General features: G+C 44.3%; 2 non-coding genes across 2 annotated transcripts; one reads left to right on the forward strand and one right to left on the reverse strand.

Moving 5' to 3' along the window:
* Positions 1 to 739: 739 nt before the first annotated feature.
* trnas-gcu (transfer RNA serine (anticodon GCU)) lies at positions 740 to 821 on the reverse strand. Its single transcript has one exon. It is a non-coding gene; the product is annotated as a tRNA-Ser (tRNA).
* Positions 822 to 18,369: 17,548 nt separating this feature from the next.
* On the forward strand, positions 18,370 to 18,451 carry trnas-gcu (transfer RNA serine (anticodon GCU)). Its single transcript has one exon. It is a non-coding gene; the product is annotated as a tRNA-Ser (tRNA).
* The last annotated feature ends 4,812 nt before the right edge of the window (positions 18,452 to 23,263 follow it).

Raw genomic sequence — 23,263 nt, forward strand, 5'->3', positions numbered from 1 at the left:
GCAAGCAAACCTACACCCTACATTTTAAATTATTTTTCATGTTTATGTTGCATGAATCTGCAGTTATTGGTCCACAATTTAGTTTAACTCCCTATAGGTAACATGCTGATTTCTCCAGTTGTTCATAGATCAATGTGATGCATCCAGTGTGTGCATAACGTGAGGGAGCTTGCTTCCCACATCTTGTGTTTATCTGTGCCTTATGTCCAGCATTCATCAATGGCGAGAGCAAGGGGCGAGGGCGAGACCAATGTGTAATTCTCTCTGTGCCCATGCACGGCACCCACAGCGGCAATTCTCCACTGTGCATTTACAGCCAGTTCTCAGTGCCCCTTCACCCACGCCCTGCCCCTTTGAAATATCTCCATTATTTTGTGCTGTCTCGCTGTGCTCTTTTCACCAGGATGAATTACTTCTACTCAACCTCCTCCAGATTTCATCTGACAAAACATTCATTAAGAATCCCTTTGCATAAACATGCACTTCGCAGCTCTCGTTATTTGATTTTCCTGGATGTCTTTCATACAAAAAAACGTTCACAGCAACTTGACTTGAAAAAGAAAACAACACTCCCTTTTTTGAATCACAATGCAAACTCCATTTTAGTCAACAGGCTTAAACTATTGTTTGAAATTTTGTAAGAGCGTCGATGCATGTGAACTGACTATTGGAGTACCGACTTCAACACGATAGCTGTGATCATCTGAAGACAACACCACGGAAATGCCGTTGATGACAGCGACGAGAGTGGGATTCGGACCCACGCGTGCAGAGCACAATGGATTAGCAGTCCATCGCCTTAACCTCTCGGCCACCTCGTCACAGACGCTGAAGAAGCTATTACCTTATGAATAATTGAATTGCTTAAATTATGCAGAGCAGCAGATATTTCTCCCTGGTGTTGGTGAAATGAGAAATAACACAGTACGGTTGCAAGACTATGGTCTTACCCCTGGGTTGTGGGGAAAGTGCACTCCCACTGTCACACGATGCACACAGTGATCTGAACAAAAACGAGGAAATGACTATGTAACAAGGTCTGTTGAATTCTGTAAAGATTTGAAGTCAACGGAATGAAGAACCCGAGACAGCAGGAAGTGTTCTTTCAATAAAGAGTTGGAGAAAGCTCTTAAGGATAGTGGAATAAAGGGTTATCGGGATAAGGCAGGAACAGGATACAAATTGAGGATCTTCAGCCATGATCACAATGAATGGTGGTGCTGGCTCGAAGGGCAGAATGGCCTACTCCTGCACCTGCTGTCTATTGTCTATTAAATTGCCTGTGAGGAATTGTTTTCCAGACTGGAGGAGAGTGCATAGTGTTGAATGTCATTATTCGGAACACCTAACTTCCGCTCAGATGTTTTTGACACGCACTTGTGTACAGAACAGACAATTTCAAAATCCTAAATAAGGCTAAATTGATAATTGAACTCACCAATGAAAAAACTTTGATCTGCATCATTTTCCTGGGCCGTGCAACAACAAGTCACTGTATGATCTCAGCAACACAGTGAGCAAGTGTCAGAAGGAAAATGAGTGCTGTGCCAGTGCGCATGCTGAGAGCAGCAGGTGACACACGCGGAAGTGCATTTCCCACAACAGGAACACTTCCCAAACGGCGGACTGCGGTGGAAGAATTCACAGGGAGTTTACACTATGAAATTCGATGCCAGAGACACAATGGAGATCTGTCATTGAGACTATTCAAGATGAAGATTTTAAGATTTCTACAGATGCAAAACAAAATAAAAAGCTCATGGGTTAGTGAAGGCAAAAGATGAAATCGTACAATTCATCAATCTACCCATCTTTACAATGAGTACCTCACCACGTTCCTCACGCGGGGACAGAACCACTGAAGATGATCATATAATCCCCGTTACTAGCCATGGAATCAGAGAAACTCCGTTTCCCAAACGTTCAGGTAAAACCAGGAATGTGGAGGTAAGCATTAATGTGTTGCTCCTGTGCTGAAGGTGACCAGTGCACGGTATCTCTGTTTAAGTATAGTGGGGTGTGCTGTGCCGAAGTTTTAATTTTGAGCCTCACATGGAGCAACTTCAATTTGTCGTCGTGTTGAGGGATACGGACAGAAGGTGATATTGAGCAAAATCAAGTTTATGGGAAAATACCGTGTTTGTGGATTGAGAAACAACCTTTTCTGGATAATGACTCCTTGATCAACAAACATACTGCAAGTATCTAAAACGTGAAGAGACATATGTGGAGAGAGAGCCGAAGGTGATTTTTCAGCAGATGGATAACGTTTCCCATGTGTACTGCGTTACATTCCGGGAAAAAAGATGTTGAACTGGTTTCATGTTACACAGTTTGTTGCAAAGTTACAAAGGTTGTTGCAATAATCAAAAAAGAAATCACGTTGGAACGTTTGAATGTTGCATTGAACTGAATTTTGGTCTGAGCATATTTTACCTGAAATGGCGTGCTGCCGAGAAGTACAGAGGGTTAACAATACAAAAGGACAGAGTCTTCTTGGTGGATTTCTTGGTGGAGTTAAGAATGTACGAAATATACATAGCATCATGTGAATGTGGTCAAATCTTTAAAGTAAGTGTTGCCTCTCCAAGTGACGATTCAATTCCTACTCATTAGGATATCACTTCCGTCTGCAGTTATTTTACGACATCAGCTCCATTTACAGAGTTTCACCTTGAATAATACGCCACACCTTACCAATCCATGAACTTTTTATACTCAGTACTGTTCAGTTGTTCGTGTTCATGAAATGTCTTTGTGTCTGAAGTCAACAAATTCGAAATTGTTATGCAACCACACTGACATTGTCTCAATTGTAAATTCTCTCCTTGTACGTTTGTACGTGTAATTTTTAACTCACTCTGAAGTCAGCTTCTACGTTTTATTTCTGGAAAGTCGTTCACGATTTAAATAACTCTATTGAGTGGAAGAAAATCTCATCCAAACTTTTCTTAACCATTCACTAATGGTTTTCAAGCTCTAACGAAAGTTATTTATTCACGAGAAAGAGGGAATTTCCCGATTTACTCATTCAAACCTCGTCTTATGTGAAAATCTCATTTGCTTACATCAAACTTGCGTGTTTCTGCTCCAGAATTTCCAAATCTCGTGAATAAACTCCTTCATTCTTTCTATCATCCCGTTTGTATCCTTTCTGATAATTTTATGTTTCAGAAAACAACGTCACTTGTCTTTCTAATATCTTGCTATCCAGGAAACAGCGTCTGTGCCCTTTCTAACTTCTTTACATGTTTTTGGTGGAGAATGAGGACAAGGATTACACACAATACTCCCACTGAGTGTGACCTAAAGGTTTTACAGTTACACTATGAACACTTTGCTTTTTAAATATGACGCCTCTATTTATAAACTCCAATCAGATAAATTACTATCTATCCAGTTCATGAACATCGTATCTATCACTTCATTTATTCTTCCACGGAATGTCCGAAAAGTTTGTAAGGCCAACATCTCTAAACCCCCATGTCCTGAGTCAGTCTCAGCTATTTCTAAAGGTGACTGAAGTTCAAATACTTCATAGTGTGTCTCCCATCATTCCAGTGCAGACTGGTTCTGGACAGCAAATGCCATCACCAAAGGCCACCTTGGATCTGAAATCAACAGTTTTCACATAGTAATTGTCGTCGCTATTGTGTATCGTATGTCCGTGTACTTGTTCATCATTTCATGGGTCCCTGTATTGAATTCTACTGAATAACTATTTTGTGAATGGAGACATTCCCTTCACCACTCATTTGAAACTCAATGAAACATTGAAACATTTTACTCATATGCTTCCAGAGGACAGTCCTGCCATTACTGGGATGAATCAGTGAACATTCCCCACGTATCCTTGAAGGCAAGGATGTCCTTTTCCATTTTAGGAGATCATTACAGCCCTGAATCCCATGGGTGCGTTCATGAACACCAAAACAGGTGCAGCAAGACTTTAAAACGAAGATTTTGCTATCTGTTTACATTGGTTGTCCCAAAAATTACATTCCATATTTTGGTATGTTTGTGGATGAAAGCACTTTCTGAAACTTGAGCCATTACATTTCAGTTTTGTCAAACAATTTTGTCAATTTATATGCAGTGCAGCTGTAGGGCGCGGTGACCAAGTGGAAAGGCATTGGTCACGTGAAATAAAAGGAGCCAGCTGGTGGAATCTGGCCGTTCCATCAAAGTCATATTTAAAACATTTAACGTAATCTTTAACCAAATCATATTGGCAGAAAATAAGAAAACAAAAATGAAAAAAATTGCTGATGTTGAAAATCAAACGAAAACAGTCGTTGCTGGAATATTTCAGGACATCTGGCAGCATCTGTGGAGAGACGGACCCAATGGATGTGAAACGTTAACTGTGATTCATCTGCACAGATGCTGCCAGCTCACCTGTGATTTTACAGCAATTTCTGTTTTTGTTTCAGATTGGCAGATTTTGTCGCAGTCCATGAGAACAGTGCTCATTAGAATCAAACAGACAGCATGGACCTGGTCGTGTGAAATGAGATAGTAATAATGAATTGGTGGAGAGTGTTCTATTGGAAAAGCATAGCAGGTCAGGCAACATCCGAGGAGCAGGAGAATGGACGATTTCGGCATAAACCATTCATCAGGAATTAGGCTTGTGAGTCGGACAGAGGAACAAAGCTGAAGCCAGGTGCCAACTCGCAGGCACCTCCTCCTACAGACCACGATCAAAAACTCTCCTCCCCTCAACAAACTATCATCTCCCAGACCATTCACAATCTCATCACCTCTGGGCATCTCCCATCCACATCCTTCAACGTCATTGTCCATGAACCGCGCACTCCCCGATTCTACCTCCTTCCTAAGATTCACAAACCTGACTGCCCCAGTCGACCTATTGTCTCATCCTGAGCCTGTCCCATCCGCATAATCTCTTCCTACCTTGATACAATCTTCTCTTCCCAGTTCAGGAAATGCCCACTAACATTCGTGATACCCCTATGCACTTCACCTCCTCCAAGAATTTATTTTCCCTGGCCCCCAACGCGTCATCTTCACCATGGACATCCAGTCCCTGTACAAATCCATCTGCCATGACAGAAGTCTGCAAGCCTTCCATTTCGAAACCTCACACCATCCCAACCAGTACCTTTCCACTGACATCCTCATCCACGTGGCTGAACTGGTCCTCACAATCAACAACTTCTCTTTCCAATTCTCCCACTTCCTCCATCGAAACCCGCATAGGACCTAGCTATGCCTGCCTGTTTGTCAGATACGCGGAACTGTCCATCTTTCGCAATTACACAGGAACCAGCCGCTACCTGTGCCTCCGCTACATTGATGAATGTTTGGGGCCACTTGGTGCTCCAACGAGGAGGTTGAATAGCTCACCAACTTTACCAACAGCTTCCACTCCGACCTCAAATTTATGCGGATCATCTTGGCAACTTCACTCATCTTCCTGGACCTCTCCATATACGACTCTGGCGACTGACTAATGACAGTCATACACTACAAGCCCACTGACTCTCACATGAATCCAGAGTACATTTCCTCCAACCCTATCTCGTGTAAGAACGCCATTCCTTATTCCCAATGCCTCCACCTCCAGCACATCTGTTCCCAGGATGACCAATTGCACCTCAGGAAGAGCCAGTTGGTCTCCTTCTTCCACGATCACAAATTGCCTTCCCACGTGGTTGACAGCGCCCTCAAGTTCATCACCTCCATTTCACACACCACCACCCTTGAAGCCATGCCTCTCAACGCAACAAGGACAGAACCACCTGGTGCTCACCTTACACCCCCATCAAACTGCGCATAAACGCATCATATTCTGCCACTGATGCCACCTCCAAACAGACACCACCACCAGAGATATATTTCGCTGCCCAACCCTGCCAACATTCCATAAAGACCATTCCCTCCATGAACCCTTCTTCAGGTCCACACATCCTCCCATCAGCCCACAACCCACTCCTGGCAAATTTCACTGCCACCAAAGGAAGAGTGAAACTAGCACCCACACCACTCCCCTCACCTCAGTCAAGGCCACAATGGACCATTCCACATCCATTAGAAATTCACCTGTACAGCTACCAATGTCATCTACTGAATCCGTTGCGCCCAGTGTGGTCTCCTCTACATCAGGGAGACAGGATACCTTCTTGCAGATCATTTCAGAGAACATCTCTGGGACACCCGCACCCACCAACTTCACCGTCCCGTGGCTGAACACTTCAACTCCCCCTCCTACCCAATCAAAGACATCCAGGTCTTGGACCTCACCACTGCCAAACCGATACCACCCAACGCCTGGAGGAGGAAGACTACACCTATCGGCTAGGGACCCTCACACCACACGGGATAAATGTGAATTTGAACAGTTACCTCATTTCCCCTCCCCTAAGCCCAAGCTTTCAACTCGCCACCGCCCTCTCGACCCATTCCATCACTGCTATTTCTGACCTAATTTCTTCTCCCTCCAATTCATCCATCTATTGCTTTCCAGCTATTTCCCCTCAACCCCACACCATTTACATTTATCTCTCAGCCCGACTCACATGCCTTATTCGAGATTAAGGGCTTAAGCCTGAAACCTGAATTCTCCGGATCCTCGGATGTTACCTGATCTCCTGTGCTTTTATAGCATCACACTACCAACTCTGATCTCCAGCATCTGCAGTCCTTACTTTATCCTTGGAATTATCAATGACCTTAGAGTGAATATACCCCTCGATTGCAGTGATCACACTGTGACTGAGATTTCCATTAATTTTGGGTGAGGGCAGGCTGGATCTGAGACGAGCGCTTAACATCTAAACAACGGGAATGGTATCGGATCGCGAAGTTTGGGTGGGCTGAAGTGAAGTGGAAAATTCTGTCAGAAGATGGGTCAGTACCACTGCATCACATCACCCAGACTGTAAATGACACGCAGAGAGAGAAAATCAACTTCAGTGTGGGCACAATGACAGGTAAAGTGGAAAGGAGACAATACAACACACTGAGGTGCAGTGTAATTAGTTATGTGAAAGGATTCGATATATAAGCTACACCTTTACATATGGACTGCCCTCACATTGGGAAAAGGAATTCCCTGCAGTATAACGGCGATATTTGCCTGTGACATCACAATGTTGAGAGACACTGACATAGTTTCTTCTGTAGCAGCGTGGCCGAGTAAAAGCATGATCGTCCCATCAACCAGAATTCAATACTTCAAAGCTCTCCTCTGCGCTGTACAACTTATTTGCTGTTCCTGTAGTCAGATCTTAATCGCTTCACTGTATCTTCTTCTGCTTCCTGCTTCATGGAAAAACTTGAAACGTGAACAATTCCACTTTCCACTTTCACCAATCTTTTGCAACTTCTGAGTTAGCACAGGTATGAGTGACCGCTTGGACTTCTCGAGCGCTCTCACTCTGGTATGATCTGAATGATAAAGTGAACTGTGTCTGATCTGCAGAATGTCCCCACGCGGGACAGTGCTGTTTATTCCATCCCTGGGGACTGAGGTGTCTCTATTGGCAGAGTATTCAGCCATTTCCCTCCACTTGCAGGCATTATGATGGGATGTAAATGCGGATATGCTCTGAAGCTTCCTCTCACGGGCACAGCCAGGTGCAAGAGCCCTGCTGGAACTTAGCAACTTTGATTGCGAACTTCCTCCAAATATCATTTATTTGAGATAAAGAGAAAGGTGCTGAGCTGGTGGGAAAGAGAGAAATGGGCTGTGGACTCTCTTCCCTCAGTAAAATGCAAATAAGTGCATTTGTGTGCTGCCCATTTGATGTTCAGAATCAATCTTCGCAGAACAATCCAGCAGAAAGGCTTTTGATTCACAGGCGTCGGTTTCTTTGCTGCAATCGGACTTCAGTTAACATCTGACTCCCAACTGTCCCAGATGAAGCGACTCCGAATGAAACCCTCACTCACTGAGAACCATCCCCACAGTCAGGAGCTGCGGTGCTGCAGGCAGTCCAAAGCGGAAGAGAGGATTAAACACGAACCATTATTTCTCCCTCATCCTCTCTGCCACAGCGACAGAGAGAGGGACGGCAGAGACGTGTGACGTCATTCACGTGCCGACAGAAGCCGTTCAGCCCATCGAGTCCATGGTAAATCTCTATCGCTTGCTTCTCTCTGAGGTTATTTATCATCAGTGCTGTTTGTTCTAATAAGAGGGAACTGTATCTGTGTCGAAATGCTGTCTCCAGCATACTGAACCACATGTCATTCACGGCTGTTCATTTCACTGGAGGACCCTGCTGTGTGACACAGAGTGGGGAAGAACTGCAAGGCTGTTAAAATAATGACTGCAGATGCTGGAAACCACATTCTGGATTAGTGGTGCTGGAAGAGCACAGCAGTTCAGGCAGCATCCGAGTATCTTCGAAATCGACGTTTCGGGCAAAAGCCCTTCATCAGGAATAAAGGCAGTGAGCCTGAAGCGTGGAGAGATAAAGCTAGAGGAGGGTGAGGGTGGGGGGAAAGTAGCATAGTGTACAATGTGTGAGTGGGGGAGGGGATTAAGGTGATTGGTCAAGGAGGAGAGGGTGGAGTGAATCGGTGGAACAGGAGATAGGCAGGTAGGACAAGTCCGGATAAGTCATGGGGACAGTGCTGAGCTGGAAGTTTAGAATTAATGGGCGGCACGGTGGCACAGTGGTTAGCACTGCTGCCTCACAGCGCCAGAGACCCGGGTTCAATTCCCACCTCAGGCGACTGACTGTGTGGAATTTGCACGTTCTCCCCGTGCCTGCGTGGGTTTCCTCCTACACTCCAAAGATGTGCAGGTCAGGTGAATTGGGCTTGCTAAATTGTCCGAAGTATTAGGTAAGGGGTAGATATAGATGTAGGGGTATGGGTGGGTTATGCTTCGGCGAGGCGGTGTGGATTTGTTGGGCCGAAGGGCCTGTTTCCACACTGTAAGTCATCTAATTTTTAAAAAAAATAGTGTGAGATGGGGGAAGGGGAAATGAGGAAACTGTTGAAGTCCACATTGATGCCCTGGGGTGGAAGATGAGGCGTTCTTCCTCCAGGCATCTGGTGGTGAGTGAGCAGCGGTGAAGGAGGCCCAGGACCTCCATGTCCTAGGCAGAGTGGGAGGGGTAGTGGAAATGTTGGGCCACGGGGCGGTGTGGTTGATTGGCGTCGTTGTCCTGGAGATGTTCCTTAAAGCGCTCTGCTAGCATGCGCCCATTTTCCCCAATGTAGGAGCAACGGATACAATAAATGATATTAGTGGATGTGCAAGTAAAACTTTGATGGATGTGGAAGGCTCCTTTAGGGCCTTGGATAGAGGTGAGGGAGGAAGTGTGGGCACAGGTTTTCCAGTTCCTGCCGTGGCAGGGGAAAGTGCCAGGATTGGAGTGTGGGTTGTAGGGGGCGTGGACCTGACCAGGTAGTCACGAAGGGAACGGTCTTTGCGGAAGGCAGAAAGGGTTGGAGAGGGAAATATATGCCTGGTGATTGGGTCTCTTTAGAGGTGGTGGAAATGTCGGTGGATGATTTGGTTGATGAGAAGGTTGGTAGGGTGTGGTCTGAGGGTGGAGGTGTAGACGAGATGCGTTGGATAGCATCTTTAACCACGTAGGAAGGGAAATTGCCGTCTCGAAAGAAGGAGGCCATCTGCTGTGTTTTGTGGTGGAACTGGTCCTCCTGGGAGTAGATCCAGCGAAGGCGGAGGAATTGGGAATACGGGATGGCATTTTTGCAAGAGGTAGGTTGGGAAGAGGTGTGGAAGTGGTAGGGTGGGAAGAGGTGTGCATCAGTTCAAATCTCCGTCATATTCGTGACTGTTGTTCTTATGTTTATTTCTTCTCTACGTGTGGTGAAGTAACACAGTGAGGGATCAATTACTGTTGTCAGACATACATGTAGGGGCGTAATAAATGCTGAAGTTGTGAGATTCGAGCAGTGTTTATTAACATAGACCATTCACTGTTCGAAGCTCAGGCTCAGGAATTTGACAGAGAGCGAATTTGAGCAAAGGTTGAGCCGGGGCGTTTACTCCATGACGTACCACGAGTTTCTGCGGTTGCTTTGTTGTTCACCTCATTTCTGTGTCTTGCATCATTGAGGATTTTGAAGTTGTCCCCTCAATACAAAAGGCCCGTGCTTATGCAACATTGTACAAAAGATGCAGTCCAATAACAGCCGATGCTAATTCTGTCTACTTATCCAGATATTGACCCCTGGAAACAGCACTGTGCATTCTCCTCGAGTCTGGAAAACAACTTCCTCACATATAATGCTACATTCTCTTTCTCATAGTGCTGTTCATTCCATCGGCTTCTGTTTTTCACAGAATCCGATTCAATAGATCTTGTCACTGTGTCATTTCTTTCCATGTGGTCAGATCTTGTGAACAGAATATCACAGTGGGAGTGCCCTGGGCCCATAACCCAGAAGTCAGACCATACTCAGGGAACCGTATTCAGGTCTTGATCATTTCATGAACACCAGGAAGAGATATCTATGCTCTTCAAAATTTAATTACCTGTTTTAAGAAGAAAGGTAAACAGTTCCTGGTTCCTGCTTTTGTTACCACACGGACCAAGATTGTAAATGCTGGAACCAGTCGAGACTGTTCGCTCTCCCACATCCAACTTATCCCCAGGTTGTGTTAAGATGATGGTCTGAATCGCTTCCTTCTCTTCCCTGTCACTCTAGGATGATGTGAGCTGTGAAATATTTGATGTGAACTGGAGGCAACGTGGAAAAATGTATACACAGCACGTCCGTGAGCGACGGGACTCGCTGCAGTAACATCCCATGCTGATTCAGACAGCAGAAGCCTCCCTGTGACTTCGGGAAGCACAGACACTCTTCCCGAATAATGGGGAGAGATTCACTCTTTCCTCGCAGTTCTGCATTTTCTAGCTCTCTCCAGTGGCATTATTTGGACAATGGTTCCAAAAAGAAGATGATTTCTTGTGCATGCACGATCTCCCTTTTCTACACCTTTCCAGAATTCCCATACTTCCCACTCCCGCCAGCCCCCTACCCCGCTCCACACACCCGTGTTTCATAGGGAGCTGAAAACCGTGTTCAAGCTGCTCGACACTAATACTGCGTGACAATGGAGGATGAGTTCGTCCAGTTCTCAATGAAGACCGCCCTGTTCCGGGAAAGCAGCTAGCACAGCCTCCTGGGAGAAGCGAGTCAGAATGGAAAGGAGCTGTTATTAAAACTCTGTGCTTCTTTCACTCCGAAACAGCAGAAATAGCCTTAGTTAACCAAAAACTCACCTGATTTCTGGTTACCACGTCTGGCGCCGTTCTGGCTCGTTTGTCTCGGATGTGACATTGCTTCAGACAGGTGACATATGTGCGAGAGCTCTCGCGTTCACATTGCGGATGAGCCTTGGAATTTTGCACACTACTTCATTTTTGACTGTGAAGATATGATTTCGATGAGATCGGTTTCAGATAAAGATTCCAAAGCTTGAAAACATACACAAGCAAGTTCAAGAACCGGTTCTTCTCGCCCATTGCTGCTCTGAGAAATGGATTGTATAACTTGAAATAATGCTGAACTTGCCAATGTGGATTTTGCTGAGCGCACGTCCGATACGGAGTAACCTGAGTAAACAGCACTGTCCCGCGTGGGGACATTCTGCAGATCAGACACAGTCCACTTTATCATTCAGATCATACCAGAGTGAGAGCGCTCGAGAAGGCCAAGCGGTCACTCATACCTGTGCCAACTCGGAAGTTGCAAAAGATTGATGAAAGTGGAAAGCGGAATTGTTCACGTTTCAAGTGTTTCCATGAAGCAGGAAGCAGAAGAAGATACACAGTGAAGCGATTAAGATCTGACTACAGGAGCAGCAAATAAGTTGTACAGCGCAGAGGAGGCCTTTGAAGTATTGAATTCTGGTTGATGGGACGATCATACTTTTACGAGGCCACGCTGCTACAGAAGAAACTATGTCAGTGTCTCTCAGCATTGTGATGTCACAGGCAAATATCGCCGTTATACTGCAGGGAATTCCTTTGTCCAATGTGAGGGCAGTCCATATGTAAAGGTGTAGCTTATATATCGAATCCTTTCACATAACTAATTCCACTGCACCTGAGTGTGTTCTATTGTCTCCTTTCCACTTTACCTGTCATTGTGCCCACACTGAAGTTGATTTTCTATCTCTGATTGTCATTTACAGTCTGGGTGATGTGATGCAGTTGTACTGACCCATCTTCTGACATAATTTTCCACTTCACTTCAGCCCACCCAAACTTCGCGATCTGATACCATTCCCGTTGTTTAGATGTTAAGCGCTCGTCTCAGATCCAGCCTGCCCTCACACAAAATAAATGGAAAACTCAGTCACACTGTGATCACTGCAATCGAGGGGTATATTCACTCTAAGGCCATTGATAATTCCAAGGATAAAGTAAGGACTGCAGATGCTGGAGATCAGAGTTGGTCGTGTGATGCTATAAAAGCACACGAGATCTGGTAGCACCCGAGGCGCAGGAGAATTCAGGTTTCAGGTTTAAGCCCTTAATTTCGAATAAGGCATGTGAGTCGGGCTGAGAGATAAATGTAAATGGTGTGGGGTTGAGGGGAAATAGCTGGAAAGCAATAGATGGATGAATTGGAGGGAGAAGAAATTAGGTCAGATATTGCAGTGATGGATTGGGCTGAGAGGGCGGTAACGAGTTGAAGGCTTGGGCTTGGGGGAGGGGAAATGAGGTAACTGTTCAAATTCACATTTATCCCGTGTGGTGTGAGGGTCCCAAGCCGGTAGGTGTAGTGTTCCTCCTCCAGGCGTTGGGTGGTATCAGTTTGGCAGTGGTGAGGTTCAAGACCTGGATGTCTTTGATGGGGTAGGAGGGGGAGTTGAAGTGTTCAGCCACAGGACGGTGAAGTTGGTGGGTGCGGGTGTCCCAGAGATGTTCTCTGAAATGATCTGCAAGAATGTTTCCTGTCTCCCAGATGTAGAGGAGACCACACTGGGCGCAACGGATTCAGTCGACGACATTGGTGGCTGTACAGGTGAATTTCTAATGGATGTGGAATGGTCCATTCTGGCCTTGGCTGAGGTGAGGGGAGTGGTGTGGGTGCTAGTTTCACTCTTCCTTTGGTGGCAGTGAAAGGTGCCGGGAGAGGGTTGTGGGCTGGTGGGGGGATGTGTGGACCTGAAGAAGGGTTCATTAAGGGAATGGTCTTTACAGAATGTTGGCAGGGCTGGGCAGCGAAATATATCTCTGGTGGTGGTGTCTGTTTGGAGGTGGCATCAGTGGCAGAATATGATGCGTTTATGCGCAGTTTGATGGGGGTGTAAGGTGAGCACCAGGTGATTCTGTCCTTGTTGCGTTGAGAGGCATGGCTTCAAGGGTGGTGGTGTATGAAATGGAGGTGATGAACGTGAGGGCGCTGTCAACCACGTGGGAAGGCAATTTGTGATCGTGGAAGAAGGAGACCAACTGGCTCTTCCTGAGGTGCAATTGGTCATCCTGGGAACAGAAGTGCTGGAGGTGGAGGCATTGGGAATAAGGAATGGCGTTCTTACACGAGATAGGCTTGGAGGAGATGTAGTCTAGGTACATGTGGGAGTTGGTGGGCTTGTAGTAAATGACTGTAATTAGTCAGTCGTCAGAGTCGCTGACGGAGAGGTCCAGGAAGATGAGTGAAGTTGCCAAGATGATCCGCATAAATTTGAGGTCGGAGTGAAAGTGTTGGTAAAGTTGGTGAGCTGTTCAACCACCTCGTTGGAGCACCAAGTGGTCCCAAACATTCATCAATGTAGCGGAGGAACAGGTGGAGGATGGTGCCTGTGTAATTGCGAAATGATGAACAGTTCCGCGCATCTGACAAACAGGCAGGCATAGCTAGGTCCTATGCGGGTTTCGATGGAGGAAGTGGGAGAATTAGAAAGAGAAGTTGTTGATTGTGAGGACCAGTTAAGCCACGTGGATGAGGAAGTCAGTGGAAAGGTACTTGTTGGGATGGTGTGAGATTTCGAAATGAAAGGCTTGCAGACTTCTGTCATGGCAGATGGATTTGTGCAGGGACTGGATGTCCATGGTGAAGATGACGCGTTGGGTGCCAGGGAAACGAAATTCTTGGAGGAGGTGAAGTGCATAGGGGTATCACGAATGTAAGTGGGCATTTCCTGAACTGGAAAGAGAAGATTGTATCAAGGTAGGAAGAGATTATTCGGATGGGACAGGCTCAGGATGAGACAATAGGTCGAAAGGGGCAGTCAGGTTTGTGAATCTCAGGAAGGAGGTAGAATCGGGGAGTGCGCGGTTCATGGACAATGAGGTTGAAAGTTGTGGATGGGAGATGCCCAGAGGTGATGAGATTGTGGATGGTCTGGGAGATGATAGTTTGTTGTGGGGACGAGAGATTGTGATCGTGGTCTGTAGGAGGAGGTGACTGCGAGTTGGCACCTGGCTTCAGCTTTGTTCCTCTGCCCGACTCACAAGCCTAATTCCTGATGAATGGCTTATGCCTAAATCGTCCATTCTCCTGCTCCACGAATGTTGCCTGACCTGCTGTGCTTTTCCAGTACAACACTCTCCACTCATTCATTATTACTGTCTCATTTCACACTACCAGATCCATGCTGTCTGTTTGATTCTAATGAGCTCTGTTCTCATGGACTGCGACAAAATCTGCCAATCTGAAACAAAAACAGAAATTGCTGTAAAATCACAGGTGTGCTGGCAGCATCTGTGCAGATGAATCACAGTTAACTTTTCACATCCATTGGGTCCATCTCTCCACAGATGCTGCCAGACGTCCTGAAATATTCCAGCAACGTCTGTTTTTGTTTGATTTTCAACATCAGCTATTTTTTCATTTTTGTTTTCTTATTTTCTGCCAATATGATTTGGCTAAAGATTACGATAAATGTTTTAAATATGACTGTGATGGAACAGCCAGATTCCACCAGCCAGCTCCTTTTATTTCACGTGACCAATGCCTTTCCACTTGGTCACCGCGCCCCACAGCTGCACTGCATATAAATTGACAAAATTGTGGCATTCTCTCGGATTGGTAATCAGGAGGAAGATTGATTGAAATTATTGAAAACTTAAGATAAACTGATAAAATACGTGATATAAAACGGGAAACTGAAAGGGAAAGAGAGAGCAGCGAATGATAATGTTTTGACAAAACTGAAATATAATTGCTCAAGATTCAGAAAGTGCTTTCATCCACAAACATACCATAATATGGAATGAAATTTTTGGGACAAACAATGCAAGCAGATTGCAAAATCTTAGTTTTAAACTCTTGCTGCAACTGTTTTGGTTTTAATGAACGCACACATGGTATTCAGTGCTGCAATGATCTGCTAAAATGGAAAATGAAATCCTTGCCTTTGAGGATACGAAGGGAATTTTCACTGATTTATCCCAGTAATGGCAGGTCTGTCCTCTGGAAGCGTATGAGTAAATTCTTTCAATGTTCCATGGAGTTTAGACTGAGTGGTGAAGGGAATGTCTCCATTCACTAATTAATCATTCAGTAGAATTCAACACAGGGACCCATGAAATGATGAACAAATTGAACAAGAACACGAACATTCGATACACAATAGCTACGAGAGTTACTATGTGAAAACTGTTGATTTCAGATTCACGGTGGCCTTCATTGATAGCATTTACTGTCCAGAACCAGTCTGCACTGGAATGATGGGAGACACCCTATGAAGTATTTGAACTTCAGTCGCCTTTAGAAATAGCTTTGACTGACTCAGGACATGGGGATTTAGAGATGTTGGCCTTACAAACCTTTCAGACATTCCGTCGAAGAAGAAAGGAAGACATAGAAAATTCTCGTCTCCATGGAGACGATGTTCATGAACTGATTAGACAGTAATTTACCTTATTGGAGTTTATAAATAGAGGCGTCATATTTAAAAAGCAAAGAGTTCATAGTGTAACTGTAAAACCTTTTGGTCACTCTCAGTGGGAACATTGTGTATAATCCTTGTCCTCATTCTTCACCAAAAACATGTGAAGAAGTTAGAAAGAACACAGACGCTGTTTCCTGGATAGCAAGATATTAGAAAGCCAAGTGACGTTGTTTACTGAGACATAAAAACATCAGAAAGGATACAAACGGGATGATAGAAAGAATGAAGGAATTTATTCACGAGATTTGGAAATGCTGGAGCAGAAACACGCAAGTTTGATGTAAACAAATGAGATTTTCACATAACGCGTGGTTTGAATGAGTAAATCGGGGCAAGTCCCTCTTTCTAGTGAAAACCATTAGTGAATGATTAAGGAAAGTTTGGATGAGAGTTTCTTCCACTCAATAGAGTTATTTAAATCGTGAACGACTTTCCAGAAATAAAACGTAGAAGCTGATTTCACAGTGTTTTAAAAGATACACGAACAAACGTTCAAGGAGAGAATTTACCGTTGAGTGATAGTCAGTGTGGTTGCGTGACAATTTAGAATTTCTTGACTTCAGAAACAAAGATATTTCATGAACACGTACAACTGAATAAGACTGAGTATAAAAAGTTCATGGATTGGTAAGGTGTGGCGTATTATTCAAGGTGAAACTCTGTAAATGGAGCTGATGTCGTAAAATAACTGCAGACGGAAGTGATATCCTAATGAGTAGGAATTGAATCGTCACTTGGAGAGGCAACACTTACTTTAAAGATTTGACCACATTCACATGATGCTATGTATATTTCGTACATTCTTAACTCCACCCAAGAAATCCACCAAGAAGACTCTGTCCTTTTGTATTGTTAACCCTCTGTACTTCTCTGCAGCACACCATTTCAGATAAAATATGCTCAGACCAAAATTCAGTTCAATACAATATTCAAACGGTCCTATGTGATTTCTTTTTTTTTATTATTGCAATAACGTTTGTGAATTTGCAACAAACTCTGTAATATGAAACCAGTTCAATATCTATTTTCCCAGAATTTAACGCAGTGCACATGGGAAACGTTATTCATCTGCTGAAAAATCACCTTCGGCTCTCTCTACACACATGTCTCTTCACGTTTTAGACACTTGCAGTATGTTTGTTGATCAAGGAGTCATTATCCAGAAAAGGTTGTTTCTCAATCCAAAAACACGAGTATTTTCCCATAAACTTGGCTTTGCTCAATATCACCTTCTGTCCGGATCCCTCAACACGACGACTAATTGAAGCTGCTCCATGTGAGGCTCAAAATTAAACCTTCGGCACTGCACAGCCCACTGTACTGGAACAGAGATACCGTGCAATGGTCACCTTCAGCACAGGAGCAACACATTAATGCTTACCTCCACATTCCTGGTTTTACCTGAACGTTTGGGAAACCGACTTTCTCTGATTCCATGGCTAGTCACGGGGATTATATGATCATCTTCACCAGTGGTTCTGTCCCCGAGTGAGGAAAGTGGTGAGGTATTATTGTAAAGATGGGTAGATTGATGAAATGTACAATTTCATCTTTTGCCTTCACTAACCCATGAGCTTTTTATTTTGTTTTACAACTGTAGCAATCTTAAAATCTTCATCTTGAATAGGCTCAATGGCAGATCTCCATTGTGTCTCTGGCATCAAATTCCAAAATATAAACACCCCTCTGAATTCTTCCACCGCAGGCCGCTGTTTGGTCGGTGTTCCTGTTGTGGGAAATCCACTTCCCCTTGCGTCACCTGCTGCTCCCAGCATGCGCACTGGCACTGCACTCATATTCCTTCTGACACTTGCTCACTGTGTTGCTGTGATCAGACAGTGACTTGGTGTCGCACGGCCCAGGAACATGATACAGATCAAGGTTTTTGCATTGTTGAGTTCAATTGTCAGTTTAGCCTTATTTTGGATTTTGAAATTGTCTGTTCTGTACACAAGTGCGTGTCAAAAATGTCTGAGCGGAAGTTAGGTGTTCCGAATAATGACATTGAGCACTATGCACTCTCCTCCAGTCTGGAAAACAATTCCTCACAGGCAATTTAATAGACAATAGATAACAGGTGCAGGTGTCGGCCATTCTGTCCTTCGAGCCAGCACCACCATTGATTATGATCATGGCTGAACATCCTCAATCTGTATCCTGTTCCTGCCTTATCCCCATAACCCTTGATTCCACTATCCTTAAGAGCTCTATCCAACTCTTTATTGAAAGAACACCTCCTGCTGTCAGGGGTTCTTCATTCCGAAAGCTTCAAATCTTCACAGAATTCAACAGACCTTGTTACATATTCATTTCCTCATTTTTGTTCAGATCACTGTGTGCATAGTGTGACAGTGGGAGTGCATTTGCCCCACAACCCAGGGGTCAGACCATAGTCTTGGAACCGTACTGTGTTATTTATCATTTTACCAACACCAGGGAGAAATATCTGCTGCTCTGCATAATTTACCCAATTCAATTATTCATAAGGTCATAGCCATTACTGGCTCTGTGACGAGATGGCCGAGAGGTTAAGGCGATGGGCTGCTAATCTATTGTGCTCTGCACGCGTGGGTTCGAATCCCACTCTCGTCGCTGTCATCAACGGCATTTTCGTGGTGCTGTTTCCAGATGATCGCAGCTGTCACATTGAAACTGGAACGCTAATGGTCAGTATTTACACGATTACAAAATTTCAAAGAATGGTCTGAGCCTGTTGACTAAACTGTATTGAAATGTAGTTTGCATTGGGATAATGAAAGGGAGCGCGGTTTCCTTTTGCAAATCAAGTTGCTGTGAACGTTTTTTCGTATGAAAGACATCCAGGAAAATCAAATAACGAGAGCTGCGAAGTGCATGTTTATGCAAAGGAATTCTTAATGAATGTTTTGTCAGATGAAATCTGAAGGAGATTGAATAGAAGTAATTCATCATGGTGAGAAGAGCACAGCGAGACAGCACAAAATGATAGCGATATTTCAAAGGGGCAGGGCGTGGGTGTAGGGGCACTGAGAACTGGCTGTAAATGCACAGTGGAGAATTGCCAATGTGGGTGCCGTGCATGGGCACGGAAAGACTTACATATTGGTCTCGCCCTCGCCCCTTGCTCTCGCCATTGATGAATGCTGGACATAAGGCACAGATAAACACAAGACGTGGGAAGCAAGCTCCCTCTCGTTATGCACACACTGGATGCATCACATTGAACTATGAACAACTGGAGAAATCAGCATGTTACCTTTAGGGAGGGAAACTAAACTGTGGATCAATAACTTCAGATTCATGCAATATAAACATGAAAAATAATTTAAAATGTAGGGTGTAGGTTTGCTTGCTCAGCTGTAGCTTTGATATCCAGACATTTCATTACTTGGCTAGGTAACATCATCATCAGTGGCAACCTCCAAGTGAAGCGAATCTGTTGTCTCCTGCTTTCTATTTATATCTTTCTCCTCGATGGGGTTCCTGGGGTTTGTGGTGATGTCATTTCCTGTTCGTTTTCTGAGGGGTTGATAGATGGCATCGAGATCTATGTGTTTGTTTATGGCGTTGTGGTTGGAGTGCCAGGCCTCTATGAATTCTCGGGCGTGTCTTTGATTAGCCTGTCCCAGGATAGATGTGTTGTCCCAGTCGAAATGGTGGTATTTTTAATCCGTGTGTAGGGCTACGAGGGAGAGAAGGTCGTGTCTTTTTTTGGCTAGCATGGAATTTTGTAGATGACGTTGGTTTTGTCTGTGGATTGTTCTGGTTCTTTTAAGTTTGTTAGTTTTTGTTTGAGAGTGTTGGTGGGTTTGTGTGCTACTAGGATTCCGAGGGGTCTTAGTAGTCTGGCTGTCATGTCTGAAACTTCTTTGATGTATGGTAAGGTTCTTATGGTTTCTGGCTGTGTTTGGTCTGCTTGTCGTGGTTTGTTCTTGAGGAATGTGTGGACTGTATTTTTTTAGGTATCTGTTCTTCTCGAATACATTGTAAAGGTGGTTTTCCTCTGTTTTCCGAAGTTCGTCTGTGCTGCAGTGTGTGGTGGCTCGTTGGAATACTGTTCTGACGCAGCTTCGTTTGTCTATGATGGGATGGTTACTGGTGTAGTTAAGTATTTGGTCAGTGTTTGTCGCTTTTCTGTATGCAAAGAGTTGTAGTTCTCTGTTGTCCTTTCTTTCTACTGTGTCTTTCAGGAATGCGAGTTTGTTGTCGGTTTCTTCCTCCTTGTTGAACTTTATGCCTGTGAGAGTGTTGTTGATGATGTTAAATGTCTTTACTATCTTGTTTCGTTTTGTGATGACAAAGGTGTCATCTGCGTAGCGGACCCAGATTTTGGTTTGATTGTTGCAAGGGCTGTTTGTTCTAGTCTTTGCATTACCGCTTCTGCTATGAATCCTGATAGCGGAGATCCCATGGATGGGCCATTGGGGGTTTGTTTGTAGACTATGTTGTTGAAAGTGAAGTGGGTGGTGAGGCACAGGTCCACAAGCTTCATGATGTTTGCGTTGGTAATGTGATTGATGGTGGTTGGTGTGTGTGATGGTCTCTTGTAAAAGTGTGTTTCCTTTGCCAGGTCGATGTTGATCAAGGTGAACAGTGGTATTATGTCGAATGAGACCATTGCTTCCCCTTCCTCTACTTTGGTGTTTTTGATGATTTTTAGGAATTCCTTGGTGGAGTGGATGGAGTGCTGTGACTCTTCTGTGAGGTATTTCAGTCTTGCGTGTAGTTCTTTGTCCAGTCTGTAAGTTGGTGTTCCGGGTAATGAGACTATGGGTCTGAGGGGGCTCCTGGTTTATGGATTTTTGGTAGTCCAGTTCGACTTGGCCAACAAATTGATACTGGGACAGTCTAAACAAAGACATGCTCGAGAATTCCCGAGGCCTGGCACTCCAACAACAATGCCATAAACAAACACATCTATCAACCCCGCAGAAAACAAACCAGAAATGACATCACCACAAACCCAGGAACCCCATCCAGGAGAAAGGTATAAATAGAAAGCAAGAGACAACAGCTTCGCTTCACTTGGAGATCGCCACTGATAATGTTACCTAGCCAGGTAATGAAACGTCTGGATATCAAACCTACAGCTCAGCGAGTAAACCTACACCTTAAACCTCAACCTGAGCTACAAACCTTCACAAACCTTGCGATTTAAAGTGTCTTTATACGCATATCATTAATAGACTTTTCGTTATGATACCCGTCTGGTTGAAAGAAGAAGACATCACATTTCAAGATAGATGACAACGTTACCAATTTTGTTTTGAAATTGAGATTTATTTGATCATTTTACACAGTGAACAAGTTCATTTTAAAAAATGCAAACCACAATCTCTCACCTGGAATAAAAGTGTGATTTCAATAGAGACATTGTCCTTGCTAACTCGCAGTTACTCAACATGAAAAATAGGATGCAATGTTTAATAAGCATAGATCAATAAGCACCATTATCTTACTTCGGATTGACTGCAGTATTCACATGCTAAATAAGGTTTAAGAAAGAATATTTTTTGGAAATAATGATTCGGTGGTGACTAAAAATAATATTAGCTTCTCATGATGTGGATATTCCACCAATGGCTCCAGTGGTGGAAATGTTCAGTGGGCAGTATTTCTATGATGGTATGGACGTATGTGAGCTGCCAGGGATGGGAGCTCCCACTTCATCTGGAGCAGCGTCTTTTGACGTGGACCAGGGAGCATTGTAGCATCATTCCATGAGTTCCAACCACACCTGGAGCAGCTTCCATTGACATGGAGCAGCAGGGAGCATTGGCACATCCGAAAGCAAGATCTAACCTTATTTGGAGCAGCTTCAGTTGGCCTGGAGCAGGGAGCTTTGGGAGATCATTCTGGGAGCTCCACTCTCACCTGGAGCAGCCTTTAATGACATGTAGCAACAGGTAGCATTGGGACATCAGAGTGATAGATCCAACCTCAACTGGACCACTTCTATTGACATGGAGGAGGGAACATTGGGACATCAGACTGGGAGCTCCAACCTCACAAGGATCAGCGTTTAATGACATTTAGCAGCTGGGCGCATTGGGACATCAGAATGGTAGGTCTAACCTGAACTGCTCCACTTCTACTGACATGGAGCAGGGAGCATTATGACATCAGACTGGGCGCTCCAACTTCAAGTAGAACCGCTTCTATTGACATGGAGCAGCAAGGAGCATTGGAACGTCAGGTTGGGAGCTCCAACATCACCTGGATCAGCTTGCATTTACATGGAAGAGGAGGGAGGATTGGGACGTTAGGCTGGGGGAAAGGATATTCAACTATTTTAATCTAAAGTAAAATATGTTTCAACACCTCAGATGTTAATTGATTTATGAAGAATCTTTCCCGGGAAAATAATTAATTCTTTAGATAATAAAGACAAGTCCTGAAAATATTCAACTCAGGAAAACGCATTGGTACAGAGAGAAATGGGAGTGATGTTTCATGTCTTTGTCCTTTCATTTCTGGCATTCTCTGCACTGGATTACATCACCGGAAGGACGTTTTCACTCATTTCCTGCAAATACGGACAGGTCAATAACGTAATCTAAAGCTGAAAATTAACGGGAATATGCGATGTTATGATTAGGCTGGACTTTACTTCAAATTTTGGTGAAAACGTAGCAAAGTCAGTTGCAATTTCCAAGATCAGCAGTGACCTCATTGATTGGCTGATCAGATTGTGAATGGTCGTTTTTCTGAGGACAATTTGAAGTGAATCAATGATGTTGATTATCTTTGTTCTTTGTTCGCCTTGTGACTGTTACTGCTATTGCTCATGCCCTTGTTAACACCACAGCTCTTCAGCGTGTAAAACCTCAGCTGTGCATCTGGCCAGTGGCACAACCATTCGTATAGCTGGCAACGCATTCGGCGGTTGTAAGTTCAACTTTTACTTTGCGCAAGCGCATTATGGAGATTCATCACACATCCAACCTACTCATTTTTGTTATGCTGAGGTGGGTAATATTTGAAATTTTCATCTCCACGAACGAAAATTCTTTCACTGTCTTCGATCAGTTAAACATTGCCAAGAGCTATCAGAGTAAAAATCACAAAGCACCACATTGTATTGAACAGACATATTTGGAAGCACCAGTGTTCCATGCACTGCTTCTTCATCAGGTGTTTGTCAACTGTTGGAATCTAAAATGGCTTTGTGTGATTATTAAATTTATCCACGCCTGTCCAACACCAACACCTCCACGTCATGGGTACCGTCGACACCACGAACGGTCGGTTAAAGTCCAGATGATCTTCCAAAAGATCGCGCATATTGACACACACACCAAGTTTCTGCAGAAAAACACCCACCTGATGAAGGAGCGACTCTCCAAAAGCTAGTGCTTCCAAATAAACCTGCTGGGCTCTGCCCTGATATTGTGTAATTTTTAACTTTGTCTACTCAACTCAAAC

Source organism: Chiloscyllium punctatum, chromosome 18 (assembly GCF_047496795.1).
Source record: "Chiloscyllium punctatum isolate Juve2018m chromosome 18, sChiPun1.3, whole genome shotgun sequence".
Classification (NCBI taxonomy): Eukaryota; Metazoa; Chordata; class Chondrichthyes; order Orectolobiformes; family Hemiscylliidae; genus Chiloscyllium; species Chiloscyllium punctatum.